Source organism: Hemitrygon akajei, chromosome 21 (assembly GCF_048418815.1).
Source record: "Hemitrygon akajei chromosome 21, sHemAka1.3, whole genome shotgun sequence".
Lineage (NCBI taxonomy): Eukaryota > Metazoa > Chordata > Chondrichthyes > Myliobatiformes > Dasyatidae > Hemitrygon > Hemitrygon akajei.
The window spans coordinates 26,419,914-26,437,414 of NC_133144.1; positions in this window are offsets into that span (position 1 = coordinate 26,419,914).

Sequence of the window (17,501 nt, forward strand, 5' to 3'; positions counted from 1 at the left end):
AAATGCGATCGATCCGAATGCGGAAACTGTCGTGGAATTTCCCTGTTAGCAACAGCAGGAAAGCTCCTCACCCGCATCATGAACAATCGGCTCAAGCCTTAAGCCGAGAAGATCCTTCCGGAGACATAAGCTGGCTTTAGACCATCACATGGAGCAATCGACATGATCTTCACAATGCGACAACTACAAGAAAAATGTTGTGAACAACTTCAACCTTTGTACATAGCGTTCATCGACCTCACCAAAGCCTTTGATTCGGTATCAAGGGAACTCCTATGGGATGTCCTATCTACCTATGGATGCCCTGAAAAGTACATTTGAATCCTGAGACTCCTCCACGATGGCATGCTTGCCACAGTCATGGTCAGCAATAGTAACTGTGAGCCTTTTCAAGTTAGATCAGAAGTAAAACAGGGATGCGTGATTGCCCCAACTTTGTTCGCCATCTTCATTGCGACAATCATCCACATTATCAAGGATGACCTACCCCCAGGAATCGAAATTGTCTACAGAACAGATGGCAGACTTTTCAATCTTGCCCATCTCAAGTCCAAAAACAAGACATCCACAAGTTCCCTCATCGGGTTCCAATACACAGATGACAACAGTGTTGCAGCTCTTTCAGAAAACCACCTACAACAGATTCTGACTGCCTTCAACTGTGCATACATGAAACTTGGACTTACCATCAATTCCAAGAAGACTCAGATCATCTACCAACCATCACCAACTGAGACAAATTGGATAGAACCATCAATTCAACTTGGTGAAATAACCCTGGAAATCGTGGAGCACTTTTCGTATCTTGGAAGTCACCTCTCCTCCAATGTCGACCTTAATGATGAGATCCAACATAGTCTTAAATGCGCTGGAAAAACTTTTGGACATCTCCAAACAAGAGTCTTTCATGATCGTGACATCCAAACAGACACGAAAATGTTAGTGTTCAAAGCAGTGGTAATCCCAATGCTCCTGTATGCATCAGAAACCGGGACAACATACCGACAACATCTGAAGGCACTTGAAAAGTTCCATCAACACTGTCTTCGAAACATCTTAAATATCAGCTGGGAAGATAGAAGAACCAACGTCAGTGTGCTAAATGAAGCAAAAACAACAAGCATTGAAGTCTTTGTCATCAAGAACCAACTAAGATGGAGTGGTCATGTTGTTTGGATGAAAGATGAACGTCTGCCAAAACAAATCTTCTACTCCCAGCTTAAAGAAGGCAAATGTAAAAGAGGCGGACAACAGAAGAGATTCAAAGACGTCTTAAAAGCCAACATGAAGAAATGTAACATCGACATCAACGATTGGGAAACCAATGCCAAGGACAAGAAACTCTGGCAAGTCATCATCCGAGAAGCAACAGCAACTTTCAAAGCCAACAGATGTGCAGAATTAGAAGAACAGAGAAGAAAATGGAAAGAGAGGCAACAACAACCAAAGCCCGATCTGCCATCTGGAACCACCTGTGCTGAATGCGGAAGAACTTTCAAAGCCAAGGTTGGACTCATAAGCCACTTGAGAGCCCATAAATAGATCAACAGAATGAAGACCATCATCCTCGACCTCAAGGGATAGCCATGATGACGACCAAAAAAGACTAAGGTAACATGCCTGAACAACTGGTGTCCTGTCGCACTCATCTCAATAATAAGCAAATGCTTTGAGAGGCTGGTCAAGAATTACACCTGCAGTTTGCTACCACCTAAACTGGACCTCCTACAATTCACCTACTGACACAACCGATCGTCAGATGACACAAGAGCCACTGTCTACGTACCGTCCTTACACATCTGGAGAAGAAGGATGCTTATGTGAGAATGCTGTTCTTGGACTACAGTTCAGCATTCAACACTGTAGTTCCATCGAAGCTCAACAAGAAGCTCAGAGACTTCGGCCTTGACTCTGCCTTCTGCAGCAGGATCCTGGACTTCCTGTCATTTCAATGGCAGATGATAAAGGTGGACTCCTTCACCTCCACTCTTCTGACTCTCAATACAAGACCCCTCAGGGCTGTGTACTAAGTCCCCTCCTTACTCCCTGTATACCCATGACTGAGTTGCCACCCACAGCTCTAATCTGCTAATTAAATTTGCTGACGACACTACATTGATTGGCCTAATCTTAAACAATGATGAGGTGGCCGACAGGGAAGAAGTCATCTCTGTGACACAGTGGTGTCAAGAAAACAACCTCTCCCTCAATGTCGCAAAAACAAAGGACTGGTTGTGGATTACAGGAGGAACGGAGACGGGCATCAATGACATCAATGGATTGGGGGTTGAGAAGATAAACAGCTTTAAGTTCCTCGGCATCCACATCACCAAGGACCTCACATGGTCTGTACACACCAGCTGTGTGGTGAGAAAGGCACAACAGCGCCTCTTTCACCTCAGATGGTTGAGGAAGTTTGGTATAGGCCCCCAAATCCTAAGAACTTTCAACAGGGGCACAATTGAGAGCATCCTGACTGGCTGCATCACTGCCTGGTATGGGAACTGTACCTCTCTAATCACAGGATTCTACAGAGAGTGGTGCAGACAGCCCAGCGCATTTGTAGTTGTGAACTTCCCATGATTCAGGACATTTACAAAGACGATATGTAAAAAGGGCCCGAAGGATCACTAGGGACCCAAGCCACCCAACCACAATCTATTCCAGCTGCTACCATCTGGGAAACGGTACCGCCGCATAAAACCAGGACCAACAGGCTCTGGGACAGCTTCTTCCAGCAGGCCATCAAACTGATTAATTCACACTGATTTGAGTGTATTCTATGCTACATTGGTTGTTCTATTTATTATAAATTACTATGATTTCACATTGCACGTTTAGACGGAGACGTAACGTAAAGATTTTCACTCCTCATGCACGAGTAGGATGTAAGAAATAAAGTCAATTAAATTCAACTATATATACTGGGCCCAAGACAGGTCACCTGATATGTTAATGCCCAGTAATCAAAAGCTCTTCACATCCATAGCTGATCCACCAATATAGACTGGAGGCATGATCGCCCTTCTTCCCTTTCCTAAAGTTGGCAATCAGTATTTTTGTTTTATCAATAATGAGTGTGAGGTTTTGTTGTGAAATGATCTTAAATGTCCAAAATCATCAGTTAGTTAGAGCTTTGTCATTGCTGTGGACAATGAGATTACAGTGCTACTTCATTCAGTACAAAGCAGCATACGGGCAATTTAATTACTACAACACAATGACTAAATTTAAAATAATGTCTGAGTTACTTTGAATGACATCTACATTACAACTGAATCAAAAATAAAATTAAAAGAAGCAGTGGCTACCCCATTCAACTGATGCATTGCTCATGTTATAAAATACAGTAACTAAATATAAAATAGCATCAAGAATTACTGAATTTTTTTAAAAATGCACTCTGAAATCAAAGGAAGGTTGCTGCCCCATTTAAACCCAAATATTGCAAAGCCTCATGTATTGCACGTAGAGATTGTTCTATGGACTATGGACTATGAGTGGTGGGGGCCATTATTCAGTTACACAACAACCCTGCAGAAAAAGTTGTTTTTCAGTCTGGATGTTCATGCAAAGATGTTTCTGTATCTCCTGCTGGATGGCAGGAGATTGAGCAGGTAATTACTGGGATGGCTGAGTCCATCACAATGTTGCGAGTCTGGCATAGAAGGCAAGAGTTATAGATGGTTTCCACATCTGGTAGCTGTGTCCTAATGTTGTTCTGTGCAGTTCTGATTATTCATTGAAGTGCTTTCTGGTCAATCTTTTTTGCAGCTACTATACTACACTGTCAAGCAGTAGGTAAGTATGTTCTCAATTACACATCAGTAAAGGTTTGCCAGCAGCTTTCGGGGCAGATTTGCTCTCTTTAAACTTCTAATATGCTATAGACGCTGCTGAACCTTCCCTACTATCAAGGAGGTGTTGGTGGTCCAGGAGAGCTCCTCTATGATTTTCACTCCCAAGAACTTAAATCTGGAGACTTCACCCTTAATGAGTAGTGGAGCTTGTACAGACCTTCCTGACTTCCTTAAGTCGATAATCATTTCTTTGTCTTTCTTTAATGTAGAATGTAAGATTGTGGTTAGTACACCATTCATTTAAATTTTCACCAACAACAAACAACTATCAGTCAGCACACAATAACAACAAGCCTTTCATACTATGTGCAATGTGAAGCACATTATAAACCAATATTGTTTAGAGCCATCCATTTTCACAGATCTAATAGTATCAAGAGATAGTTGTATTAAGCAAAATCCCTACAGGGTCTTGAAGAATAGCCAGCCTGTGATATTAATTTGGATGGAGCATCATCGATTTACTCACGCAGTGAAATTTCCTGGTGACATTATAAGACCATAAGATATAGGAACAGAGTTAGGCCACTCAGCCTGTCGAGTCAACTCAGCCATTCAATCATTCCTGATTTATTTTCCTCCTCGGCATGGTAATGTAGTGGCTAGTGCAATCACTTTACAGCCCCAGCTGTAAGATTAGGATTCAATTCCTATTGCTGTCTGAGGAGTTTGTATGTTCTCCCCATGACCGCATAGGTGCCCTCCGGTTTCTCCAGTTCCATCCCACATTCCAAAGACATATGAGTTTGGGTTAGGAAGCTATTTCATGCAATGATGGCACCAGAAGTGAGTCAAAACTTGTGGGCTGTCCAACACAAATCCTCACTAATTTGATTTGATGCAAACATTGCATTTCAGTATATGTTTCAATGTAGGGTGTAACAAATAAGGCTAATCTGTAACCTTTAATTTATCTCTCAATCCTATACTCCTGCCTTCTTTCCATAACTTCTGATGTCCTTACGAATCAAGAACATTGACCTCTGCTTTAAATATACCCAATGACCTGACCTCCACAGCTGTCTGTGGGAATGAATGATCAACCATCATTTCACAGCAAAATAGAGAAGATGGCCCACTGCTTGGCTCTGTGTTCATGGAGGACAGAGAGATAGATAAGTATTATGAAAGAAATTGTACTGACAGTTCCAGTGACCCAGGCTCGATTCTTATCTCTGCTGCTGCCCATGTAGAGTTTGCATTTTCTCCCTGTTACCGTGTCATGCTCCCCGGGTAGAATTTAGAATTCTGGATGCTGTCAGTGTGCACATTGTTCATTATTTCTATGACTATGTGGGCTTCCCCAGGATGTTCCAGTTTTTTCCCACATCCCGGAAGCATGCCGCGATCTAACTGGCCACTGTAAGTTAACCCTGGATTATAGATCAGTGCAGCATAAGAAGACATCCTTCAGTCCCCAATGTCTAGACCAAATGTGATGCCAAATTAAATTATAACTCTTCTGCTTGTAGATGCTCTATATCCCTCCATTCCCACATATTCATATGCACATCTGACAGCCTGTGAAAGGTCACTACTTTATCTAATTAAACTATTACCCTTGATAGCCTGTTCAGTATCAACCATTCTCTGAGTAAAAGAACACTTGTCTAACATGTCCCTATTTATTCATTTAGAAATATAGTGCAGCCCAATAAACTGCACCATCCAGCAACACACCTATTTAACCCTAGTCTAATCACAGGACAATTTACAATGACCTATTAACCTACTAGCTGATACAGCTTTGGACTATGACAAGAAACTGGAGAACCTGGAGGAAACACACACATTCATGGGGAGGATGTACAAACTCCTAATCATTTAATGATTAAGTGCCGACCATCCTACCTACTGAGAGAGTTGTATTTCATGATCCTGACTGTCGTTTATATACAACCAAAGACTGATGTTAAGCAGGCACTTGAGGTACTGAGTGCCACCATCAGCAAACAAGAAATAGCCTACTTCGGCACATTACAGATCATCATTGGGGACTTTAATCAAGCTTGTATGAAGAAATCTTTGCCCAATTATCATCAATATATCAGCTGGAACACCAAGGGTCCCAATACGCACGGGCACTGTTGAACTACATTTAGGAATGTCTACTGTTCCATGTCAAGACAGTATTTTGGGAAATCTGATCACGTGACAAGGCTTCAGAAGTAAAGACAACAAAAGGACGTACACAGGAGGCGGAGGAGTGGTTATGGGATTACTCTGAGTCAGTGAATTGGGCCATGTTCATCAGAGGACCTGAACGAATATACCATGGTTGTCACGGACTTTATAAAAACAGTCATAGATGAGTGTTGTTACCAGCGACTCCTGCAATGCTGCTGGTGCCAAACTGCATCAGTCTCCACCATTCCTTTGGGTTCATCAGATGCATGGAGAGTGGGAGCCTGCTTCATGAACAACAGCTTGCTCTCCACTTGGTACTGCTAAGGTTTGTGTGTCTAGGTAGCTAGGACACAATGTCCATAGTTGACCCTGACCTGTCGAGGCCTAACTTCAGACAAGTGTATCTCCACAAAGTCATACAGAGTCTTCCTCAACCAGAAGCCCTAGATGAACTATAAGATATGCCATCTACTGAGGGCATGTATTTCAAGGAGAATGGAACTTAAAAGCAAGGAAATAATTCTGTGGTTTTATGAGACCCTAGTGAAGCCACACTTAGAGTATTGTCAGCAATTTTGGGCCCCACGTCACATAAAGAGAGAGTCCAAAGAAGGAAGATTCTGGGAATGAAGTGGTTAACATATGAGGAGTATTTGGCAGCTTTGTCCTATACTCACTGGAATTTAGAAGAATGTGGGGAAATCTTATTAAAACCTACCAGATGTTGAAAGGTCTAGATAGGGTAGATGTTGAGAGGATGTTCCTTGACGTAGGGGTATCCAGAACTAGAGGACATAGCCTCAAAATTGAGGGATCATCTTTTAGAGGGACAGAGGTAAGGAGGAACTATTTAAGCCAGAGAGCAGTGAATCTGTGGAATGCGCTGCCACAGACTGTTGGGGAGGCCAAGTCCATAGGTATATTTAAGGCAGAAGCTAATGATTTCCTGATCAGTCGGGTCATCAAAGGATATGGCGAGAAGGCAGGTGTATGGGGTTGAGTGGGATCTGGCCTAATTCAGCTCCTATGTCTTATGGTCTTAAACCTCTTTTGATGGAGATGTATCTCCATCCCACCACCGGAGGAGTTAGTTGGGTATTAGCAAATGAAACAGCATGAGCCTGCCCATGTGACTTATCATTAATATTTGTGATTTCATCTGCATGGTAAATTTTGCTTGAAGTTTTGGAGATTACTGAAGATTATTTGGGCTAACACAGACATGCAGATAGTAGAGTCACTGCCTCATAGTCATCAGAGACCAGGGTTCAATCTTCACTTCTGGTTGGTCTATGTGGCATTTACACACTCTCCCTGTGACCAGAGACACAAGAGATTCTGCAAATTCTGGAAATATTGAACAATATGCACAAAACACTGATGTAACTCAATCAACAATCAATGTTTTGAGCTCAGACAGCTAGAGCGCAGAGTTTCTGATGGGCCATCAGATTAAACTTGTGATTTATCCATTCAACGAGATATTGAGGTAACTTTTAAGAGGATTCTTTATGAAGAAGGTGCAGGCAAAGACAGATTTCAAGAGTTGAGTGACAGGGAGAATTGGTATTAAGGGTGGAATCATGGAAAGGAGAAATTTATTTCATCAATGAGGAAATTTGTTCAAAGATAGAATGCAATATTAAATTTTAAATTGGATAGATACTTGACATACATAGTGCTATATGGGAGAAATCAATGCAGTAGGAATATTTGAATAATATTTTTAAGAATCTGCCAAATTCATGGTGAGTTGCATAACTTGATTTGAGGTACTGCAGTGATATGGAGAGTGTAACTTTTACTTGATAACTTTTTCAGCTTTGGCAAGGCCATCATTTAATGCACCTCCCTAATTTCCCTTGAGGAGTTACTGGTGTGCTGTCATTTTGAATCATTGCAGATCTTCTGGTGTAACTGCTGACAGTGTTCTAACTAGTCACATGAAGATCTAGTACAGCAATTCTAATGTGCAGGAAGCACAAAGTTACAGAGAGTCTGGGACACAGTCCAGTCCATCAGGAGCACAGCCCTCACTACCAATCACAGCATCTACAGGCAACACTGCCTCAAGAAGTTGACGTCTATCATCAAAGGACATCCACCATCTGAGCCATTCCCTCTTCTTGTTGCTTCTATTGGGCAAGAGGTACAGATGCCTGACATCCCACATCACCAGGTTTAGAACCAGCTACTTTCCTATAAATAACTATCAGGTTCTTCATCCGATCTGCACAACCCTACTCTTACCTCAATTATGGAATATAATGGGCCAGTTCTTGAACTACCATGGGCTTATCTCTGTGACTTCTTGGACACTAATATCTTATTTGATGCAGTCAGCTTCTCTTCTTCACCGTACTCTCTAATTTGTGCAGGTTTACGCTTGTGAATTGTTTGTACCATCATGCCTGTGACACAACCGTAAGCAAGTTTTTCATTGTACCTGTACCCCACTAGACTTGTGCACCTGACAGTAAATTTAACTTGAAAATAGATCCAGCGTTTAGAACTGGCAACAAATGAAGGACCAGTGATCTTGTCACGAGCCCTGTTGCCTCTGTGGCTTGCCATAGAGCATTGCTTCTAGGGTTCTTGATCAACTGTAATCCTTATCTGAGCTAGAACCGTTAAGCTCTTGCACTTTCAGTTTAATCTGGTCAAGTTAATTGTGGCTGGCATGTGTTTCCTGCATTCTATGATTATTTAAAGTTTAGTGCCTTAGCAAAGTCATTGTGTTGGAGAGAATGAATTACCTGCTGGTGTTGCTCAGTCGTTCCTCCAAGGCTCTGTTGGTATTCATATGTCTAACCTCTTTTTCCCATCTCTTCCGGGGGATTCTGACATTCTTCTGCTTCTGGGTAGAGTCATGAGCTTGTCGTCCAGCGCTCCTGGGTTGAGTCAATGCCAGAGACCCCCGTGACAGAAAAATCGTACAGTTCTTCTGCACTTGGGTCCAGTCCTCCAGACATATTGTCAGTTCAAGATGAGTGTGCTTTAAAGGGAACGTGAAGGTGGTGGGAACAGTAGACTTCTGTCCTTATCCTTACTGAAGTGTGATGTCATGAGAAGGTGCAGATAGACAGAGTAACAGCATGTTGAAGATGGTGCACACTGCGTGTGGATGGTGACAGTACTACTGGATGGTTAGGATGCTGATTAACAGGCCTTGTTACAAATCACCATTGCCACCATTTCTTGTCACGCTTACTGCTTGTGCTTCAATGAAGCTGCTTTGCAGCCTAACACTCTTTCCACCACTTAAGCACAGACTGTAGAGCACAAAATAACAACATAAATCAGAAAGATTTCCTTGTTTTCAAGCTGAATTTATTCTGCCATAAACTTACATTTATGGACAAAAGCTATTTGCTAAAAGGACATGTTGCTTTCATGGGAACCTGCCTTTTAGAACAAGCAATGATCAGTAAGGGTTTTATTCGAAATTCTCCACTCTCAGTATTAAGGAGACGTGCCATAAATATTAATAGACAGTTTGCAGATTCAGCTTGTTCTAGCCTTTCAACAGATAAAAGTTTGGTAGGTTTACATAGAACATAGAGCATCACGCAGTACAGGCCCGTCCGCCTACAACGTTGTGCTCACTTTTTATCCTACTTTAAAATCAATCTAACCATTTCCTCCCTCATTTTCTCTTTCATCCATGTACAGTGCTTATGTTAGGGTCTCTCAACTGTCCTTAATATTTTTGCCTCTACCACCATCCCTTGGCAGCATGTTCCACACATCCACCACTCTCTGTGTAAAAAACCTAACTTTGACTTCCCACTTATATCTTCCTGTAGCATAGAAACCAAGGTGGTGCCAGTGAACCATCTTAATGAACTGGCGATTTCACGAGCTTCTGAAGAATTCAGCGGACTTAACTCTCAAGCATGCAGGAATGGCACCTTTAAGTGGACAAAGGTACATCACCATGGCTGTAAGAGAGGGATGAGTGGTGGACTCCAAGCCAAGCAAAAAATGCAGAGAGATGAGACTCCCCCCCCCCCCCCACCCCCACCGTTCCTCTACCCAACATCTTGTTAGCAAATGTATAGTTGCCGGAGAACAGGATTGAGGACCTAATGGTAAGATTGCTGCATTGGCGTGAAATGAGGAATTGCTCACTTCGAACATGCCAGATTCAGTGATCAGACCCAAGAGTTTCTCAGTACACTGGATAGACCAAACTGCTGATTCGGAAAAAGTGGGGGACTGTGTTTCATGACAAATTCTCTGTGGTCCTCGGATTGATGGTTTCATTGTATTCTTGTTCCCCTGATCAGGGTCATCTAATGATTAAGTACTAACCATTCTACTTACCAAGACAGTTCTCCTCTGTGATCCTGACCACATCTTACATACCACCAAAAACCGATGGTAATCAGGCATTCAAGATATTGAATGCAGCTATCGCCAAACAACAAACCATTCATCCTGATGCTTTTCAGATCACCGCTGGAGACTTCAATCGGGCTTGTTTAAAGAAACCTCTGCCCAATTACTATCTGCATATAACCTGCTGCACCAGGGGTCCCAATACACTAGACCACTGCTACACTACAACAATGAATGCTTACCATCCCATGCCCAAACCACATTCTGGGAACTCTAACCATTTGGCTGAACTTCTCCTACCTGCATATAGGCAGAGACTAAAGAGCTGGGCTCCAGAGAAAAGGACAACAAAGAGAAATTTGAGGAAGGCAGAAGAGTGGCTGTAGGATTGCTTCGAATTGGTGGACTGGGCCGAGTTCAAGGACTCATCTCAAGATCCCAATGAGTATACCACAGTTGTCACAGACTTTATAAAAGCACTTGCAGAAAGTCTGTCCCCAGAAGATCATACAGTCTTCCCACCCAGAAGCCCTGGATGAACCATGGGATCTGTAATCTGCTCTCGGCCAAATCAGAGGCATTCAGGTCTGGCAAACAAGTAAAATACAAGAGGTCGAGGTACGACCTCCAGAAAGCCATCTCATGGGCAAAGTGCCAATTCCAGAAACTTGAAACTCTGAAGGATGCTCAACAGCTGTAGCAGGTCTTGAATGCTATTAACTCTTACAAAGTGAAAATAAGTGGCAAAGGTGATGACAAAACTTTACTTCCAGACGAGCTCAATGCTCTCTTTGGCTCTCAGAACATGAACTTTCACAGCATATTGACCCTGTGAATTCAGTCAACATGGGATCATCATTTATGAGGGTAAACCCAGGGAAATCATCTTGCCTAAGGACCTGTGCTGATCAACTGACCGTGATGTTCGCAGATATCTTTAACCTTGCATTTTGGCAGTCCAAGATACCCACCTGGTTCAAACGGGCTTCAATTCTACCAGTGCCTAAGAAGAATGTGATAGCCTGCCACAATGACTATTGTCTAGTATCACTTACATCCACTGTGATGAAGTGCTTTGAGAAATGCAGATGAAACATATCAACTCCTCCCTGAGAAGTGACCTGGATCCTCTCCAATATGCCTACTAGTATAATAGGTCCACAGTAGATGCTATTTCATTCTTTACTCAACTCTGGAACATCTGGAGAGCAAAGAGGCATACATCAGGATGCTCTTTATTGATTAAATCTTGGCATTCAATACCATCATCCACTCAAAACTAATCAATGAGCTTCAAGACATTGGCCTCAATACTTCTTTGAGTGATTGCATTCTTGGTATCCTCACTTGCAGACCCCAGTCAGTTCAGACTGGCAACAACACCTCCTTTAGAACCTCCATCAGCACAGGTGTATCACAAGGCTGTGTGCTTAGCCCGATGCTTTATTCACCTTATACTCGTGACTGTAAGGCAAAGCACAGCCATATATAAATTTGCCGATGACTTCTCTGTAGTTGGCCAAATCAAAGGTTGTGATGAATCAGCATTTGGAGGGAAATTGAAAATTTGGCTGAGTGGTGCCACAACAACCTCTCACTCAATATCAATGAGACCAAGGATCTGATTTTTGACTTCAGAAGGAGGAAACCAGAGGTCCATGATCCAGTCCTCATCAGGGAATCAGAGATAGAGAGGGTCAGCAACTTTAATTTCTATATGTTATTATTTTGGAGAATCTGTCCTGGCCCCAGCATATAAGTGCAATTATGAAAAAAGCACAGCAGTGCCTTTACTTCCTCAGAAGTTTGCAAAGATTCGGCATGACTTCTAAAACTTTAACAAACTTTTATAGATGTGTGGTGGAGAGTAAATTGGCTGGTTGCATCACACCCTGGTATGGAAACACCAATGCCTTTGAAGAAGGAAAATATTAAAAAAATAATGTCTTTGGCCCTGTCCATCACAGGTAAAACTCTTCACACCACTCAGCACATCTACATGAAGCATTGTTGCAGGAGCATAGCGTCTATCATCAGATACCCCCACCACCCAGTTATGCTCTCTTATCACTGCTGCCATTAGGAAGGTAAAAGATACTCAGGACCCTCACCACTAAATTTAGAAACAGTTATTACCTCTCAACCATCTGGCTCTTGAACCAGTGGGGACAACTTTACTTAACTTTACTTGGCGTGTAGGGTAACGTAATTGGGAGAAATGTATATAATTCCCAACCACCAATACTGAGTTGGGGTTTACTTTAAGTGGTTGGTCTGACATGCTGTTACATAAGGATTTTTAGCACATTTTTGTGTTTAGGTTTTGGAGTTCAATAAAATGTCTTATGGGTTTCATTAAACATAAAACACCTCACTTCATTTTATTAGAAAAACCTATATTGGGGATCCCAATGCTCTAGGATGATTCCAGAGTTATTGAGAATGTTGGCTAATACAGTTGCTTTGAAACTACTGGAGTATTGGCAGCAAAATGCTATTGCTTTGTTTGTACAAGCTGAGACTCTATTTGCTCTGCAAGAAATCTGTGCCGACTACATCAAGTTCTATTATGTGGTAACATCACTCAGAAACTCTATGGCTGAGAGAGTGGTGAGTTGGCTTGAACACCCGTCTGAACACGATTAATAGCAGTCGCTGAAAACTCACCTTTGACTGATTTTTGGACAATTGGAATCTGAGCACGCCAAACATTTGCTCTCCTTGCCCAGCATTAGCAATGGTTAGCTTTTGAAGCTAATGGACCACATGCTGTCTCTTCTGGGAAATCATTATTCTTGTTTTATTTTTAAAGAAATTGTCATATAGCAAATGCCTGATCAAGTTCACTAAGCCCTCACTAATGCACCATGATGGACTATAGGGAGATTGATAAATTGCCTATAGTCTACACTCAGGCAGGCAGTGATGCATTATTTTTCCTCCTTTCTCTACCTCAATTAGCCTGGTCAACAAGGCCCCCAACATAAGGATGTCCACGCTGTAAAACAGACAATGCTGTGCCTGTGTTTTTACCATGCTCACTTGTGTATGAATGCTAGGAAGTGCTAACCATCTTACAGCATTGTCATTGCCAGCATATTGGGACATTGGAGGTCCATGGGTTCCGGCTGCTAGGATCATCTACTATTCATTATGGACACCCTTTCAGGGCAACACTTCCTGTGTGATACGGGTGCTCAAGTGAGTGTGCTGCCAACATCTCCTATTTATGAAAAGGCAAAGAGTGATAAAACCTCACTGGAGGCCGCCAACAGCAGCAAGATACAGAGCTATGGGACATGATGGGTGATGCTCTGCTTCAGAGAGCAACATTATATTTGTAATTTCTTCCTGGCTAAAGTGGTTAGAAATCTGCATGTTGCATGTTGCATGATGCCGATTTCTGGGTGCCCAAAAACTGTTAGTTGATCTTAAGAACTTGCTCCCAGCAAATTCCCCACAATGACTCAGTCAAGCACATGCACCACTACATGTGAGTTCACTCAACTGCTGGGTGAATTCCCAGACCTTACCAAGTCCACGTTCTCCACTAGAGTTGCAAAACATGGAGTTGAGCACCACACTTTTACAACTGGCTGTCATGGTCCGGTCTGTGAAATCTGCATTCCGGTTCACGGTACGGTCCATGCTCCTTATTCCAGGTTTTCCGGTTTTCCCCAGTTTCTGTTGAGGCAGCTGATTCTTGTTTGGGCTGGCTTCATAAATAGCTTCAGCAGCCTTGCCTCGCACCTCGCCTGGAGTCTCATCTCATGCCTCGCCTGGAGCCTCGCCTCGTGAGCAGTTTCATTACTCCTTAAGGGCTTTTCCGGACTGATGAGTGTTGGCATGTCTCTCATGGGTCCTGCTGGGGTTCAGAACTGCTCCAAAAGAAGACCTCCAGTTGTCGGCGGCTGAGTTAGTATAGGGGCAGCCATTACAAGTGCCAGGTGATTTCATTCCTGACACCATGACTGGCTGGTCAGCCTCTCAACAGCGTTCCATCCTCCTCTGTAAATTCAATTCCTTTTCAGCTATTCCTACCTCCCATCATGGCATACAGCGCTCATGGGTTCCTGCTGACCTACATTTTGCCTCATTTGCTTTTGTCTGCCATGACACACATCAACATCCCCTTAGGCACCCTAATGATAGCCCATTCCACGTATTGGTGGGGGGAAGAAAAGACTTCTATCATAGACAAGAAGGGTAAACCTGAATTTATTTTGGTAGATCACTATAAACCGCCCCATCGCTGCTATGCTCCTGGCATCACAACATGACCATGAACATGTCAACACATCTCCGGACGAACAAAAGGTCTCTGCATTTCCTCTACCCATGAAACACAAGACATGAACTGGAGAGCTCATCTGAGCTCCAGACTGGCTCACAATGCCAGTTTTAGTGAATTCTGGGAGGGTGTGGTTCTGTGTAGGGTAACATAATTGGGAGAAATGTACATAATCCACAACTACAGACATTGAGTTGGGGTTTTGTTTTAAGAGGCTGATCTGATGGGATTACATTGTTACATAAGGATTTTTAGCTCGTTTTTGTGCTCAGATTTTAGAGTTCAAAAAAATGTGTTATGGGTTTCATTAAACATAAAATGCCTCACTTTATTTTATTTGCAAAAACCGCATCACTGAACTGTTCACACAACCTATGGACGTTCAAGGAGTCTTCATCTCATGTTTTTGATATTTATTGCTTTTTTAATATTTGTACTGTTTGATGTCTTTTGCACATTGGTTGTTTGTCCATCCTGCAGGATGTGGTCATTTATTGATTCTCTCATGCTACTTGGATTTACTGATCTCAGGGTTATATATGATGACATATATGACCTTTGGTAATAAATCTACTTTGAACTTTTACACTTGAACTTTGAACTTCAATAGTTAAATTTATGCTCCCTTTGAATTAACCATCACCACCCTACAAAAAGGTCTCAGGTTGATCATTCCATCTATGCTTTTTTATCATTGTGTATACCTCTATCAAGTCACGCCTTGTCTTCCTTCGCTCCAAAGGGAATAGCCATAGCTTGCTCAGCCTATCCTCAAACAACATTCTCTCTAATCCAGTCAGCATACTGGTGAATCTCCTCTACACCCTCTCTTTCAATGTTGAGGTAACCAGAGCTAAACACAATACTCCAAGTATGCTTGAACCAGAGTTTTATAGAGCTACAACGTTAGCTCATGGCTCCTGAAGTCAATCTGTGACTAACGAAGGCCAACATTCCTTTGCCTTCTTAATAACCCTGTCAACTTGTACAACAACTCTGAGGAATTTATGGACATGAACCACAAGGTCCTTTGGTTTCATCACTTTCCAAAAATCCTATTATTGACTTTATATTTTGCCTTAAACTCTTCCACTCTTTTCCATATTGAACTCAACCTGTCACTTCTCAGTCCAGCTCTACATCCTATCAATGTCCTTTTGTAAAATATGACTGTATTCTACACTATCCACAACACCACTAATCTGCATGCCATCTGCATACTTACTAGCCCACTCTTCCTCTTCTAACTACTCTATAAAACTCACAAAGAGAAGGGTTCCTAGAACAGATCCCTGCAGAGCATCACTAGTCACCAACCATGCTCCATCTACTACCACCCTCTGCCTTTTGTGGGCAAACCAATTCTAGATGCACAGAGCCAAGTTTCCCTGGGTTCTATGCCTCCTGACTTTCTGAATGAGCTTTCAGTGGAGGACTTTATCACTGCCTTACTAAAATCTAAATACACACAGCCACTGCTCAACTTTCATCAACTTGATTTGTCACTGTCTCAATCGGGTTCATGAGGCATGGCCTGCCCCTCACAAAGCCATGCTGACTATCCTTAATCAGACTATCCTTTTGCAAATACTAGTCAATCCTGTTTCTCAGAATCCTCCCCAATAGTTTACTCACCACCAATGTAAGACTCACTGGTCAATAATTCCCAGGGTCATCGCTACTAACTTTCCTGAGAAAAAGAATAACATTTGTTACCCTCCAATCTTCTGATACTACTCCTGCAAAGATCATCACCAATAGTTTTGCAAATATTTTCTTGACATTTAAACACTGGTTCCCCTAATCAGATGGGGAGCACATATGCCTATTGGGCTTTGATCTAGCTTCACAGAGTTAAGGTCAGGAAATCCGAACTGTTAGTTGCAAAAAGAGGTGCTCCATCACAGTTCCAGTGACACTGGCACAATGCTGATCTTTGCATGCCCTCTGTGTGACTATATGAGTGTCTAACTTGTGTTCTTCTCCCACATCACAAAAGTACGTGGGCTGATAGGTTAACTGATCTCTGGTGTATAGATGAATAGTGGAACATAGGAGGAGTTGAGGAAATGTAGTGTACAAGTTTCAGAGAATATTAGTGAGGGGAAATGGCATTTGTCTGTCAGCTGACACAGATTCAATGGGGCAAAATGTCTTCCTTTTGAGTGCTGCTGAAGATCCTTTGACATCGAACATTAAGTCTCTTTCTATTTCCATAGGTGCTACCTGATCTGGTGATTGTTCCCAGCTTTTAATTCTAGGTAGCATTGCTCTTGAGTTCTGAGGAATTCATAAGCCTCTCCACCACTGCAAGGTGAGGATCCTTGGAGAACAGCACTGTACATTATAAACAAGCAAATATAAATAACATAAACATATTAACATAAATTACGCATATCTTCCATGACTAAGCAAGCAAAAGTAACAACAGTGCAGGTTGAGGGAAAAAAGATCTGCAGTAAAATCAGGGCTTTTTAGCTCAGTTCAGGAACCTGACATCAGTGAGGAAGAAACTTTTGTTGAACCTTGAGACCAGGCTCCTGCACCTCCTGCTTGTTGGCAACGATGAGAAGAGAGCATAACCTGGATGGTGGGAATCTTTAACGATGAATGTCACTTCCTCAAGACATCACCTCGTGTAGATGTCCTCTTTGGTGCGGGAAGTTGTACCCATGTCAGAGCTGGCTGAGTCCAAGACTCTCGATAGCCTCTTGAATTTCTGGGAATTGGAATTGCCAGTATAAGGCCATGAGAGAACCAGTGAGAATGTTGATGTTTGGATTGGAGTGGGATCCACTGGAAAGGAGAGAAGAAAGGCTTATGCATAGAGGAAGACAGGTAGAACAAAATGTGTTCAGAACATCCCCTTAGGTCTCCCTATG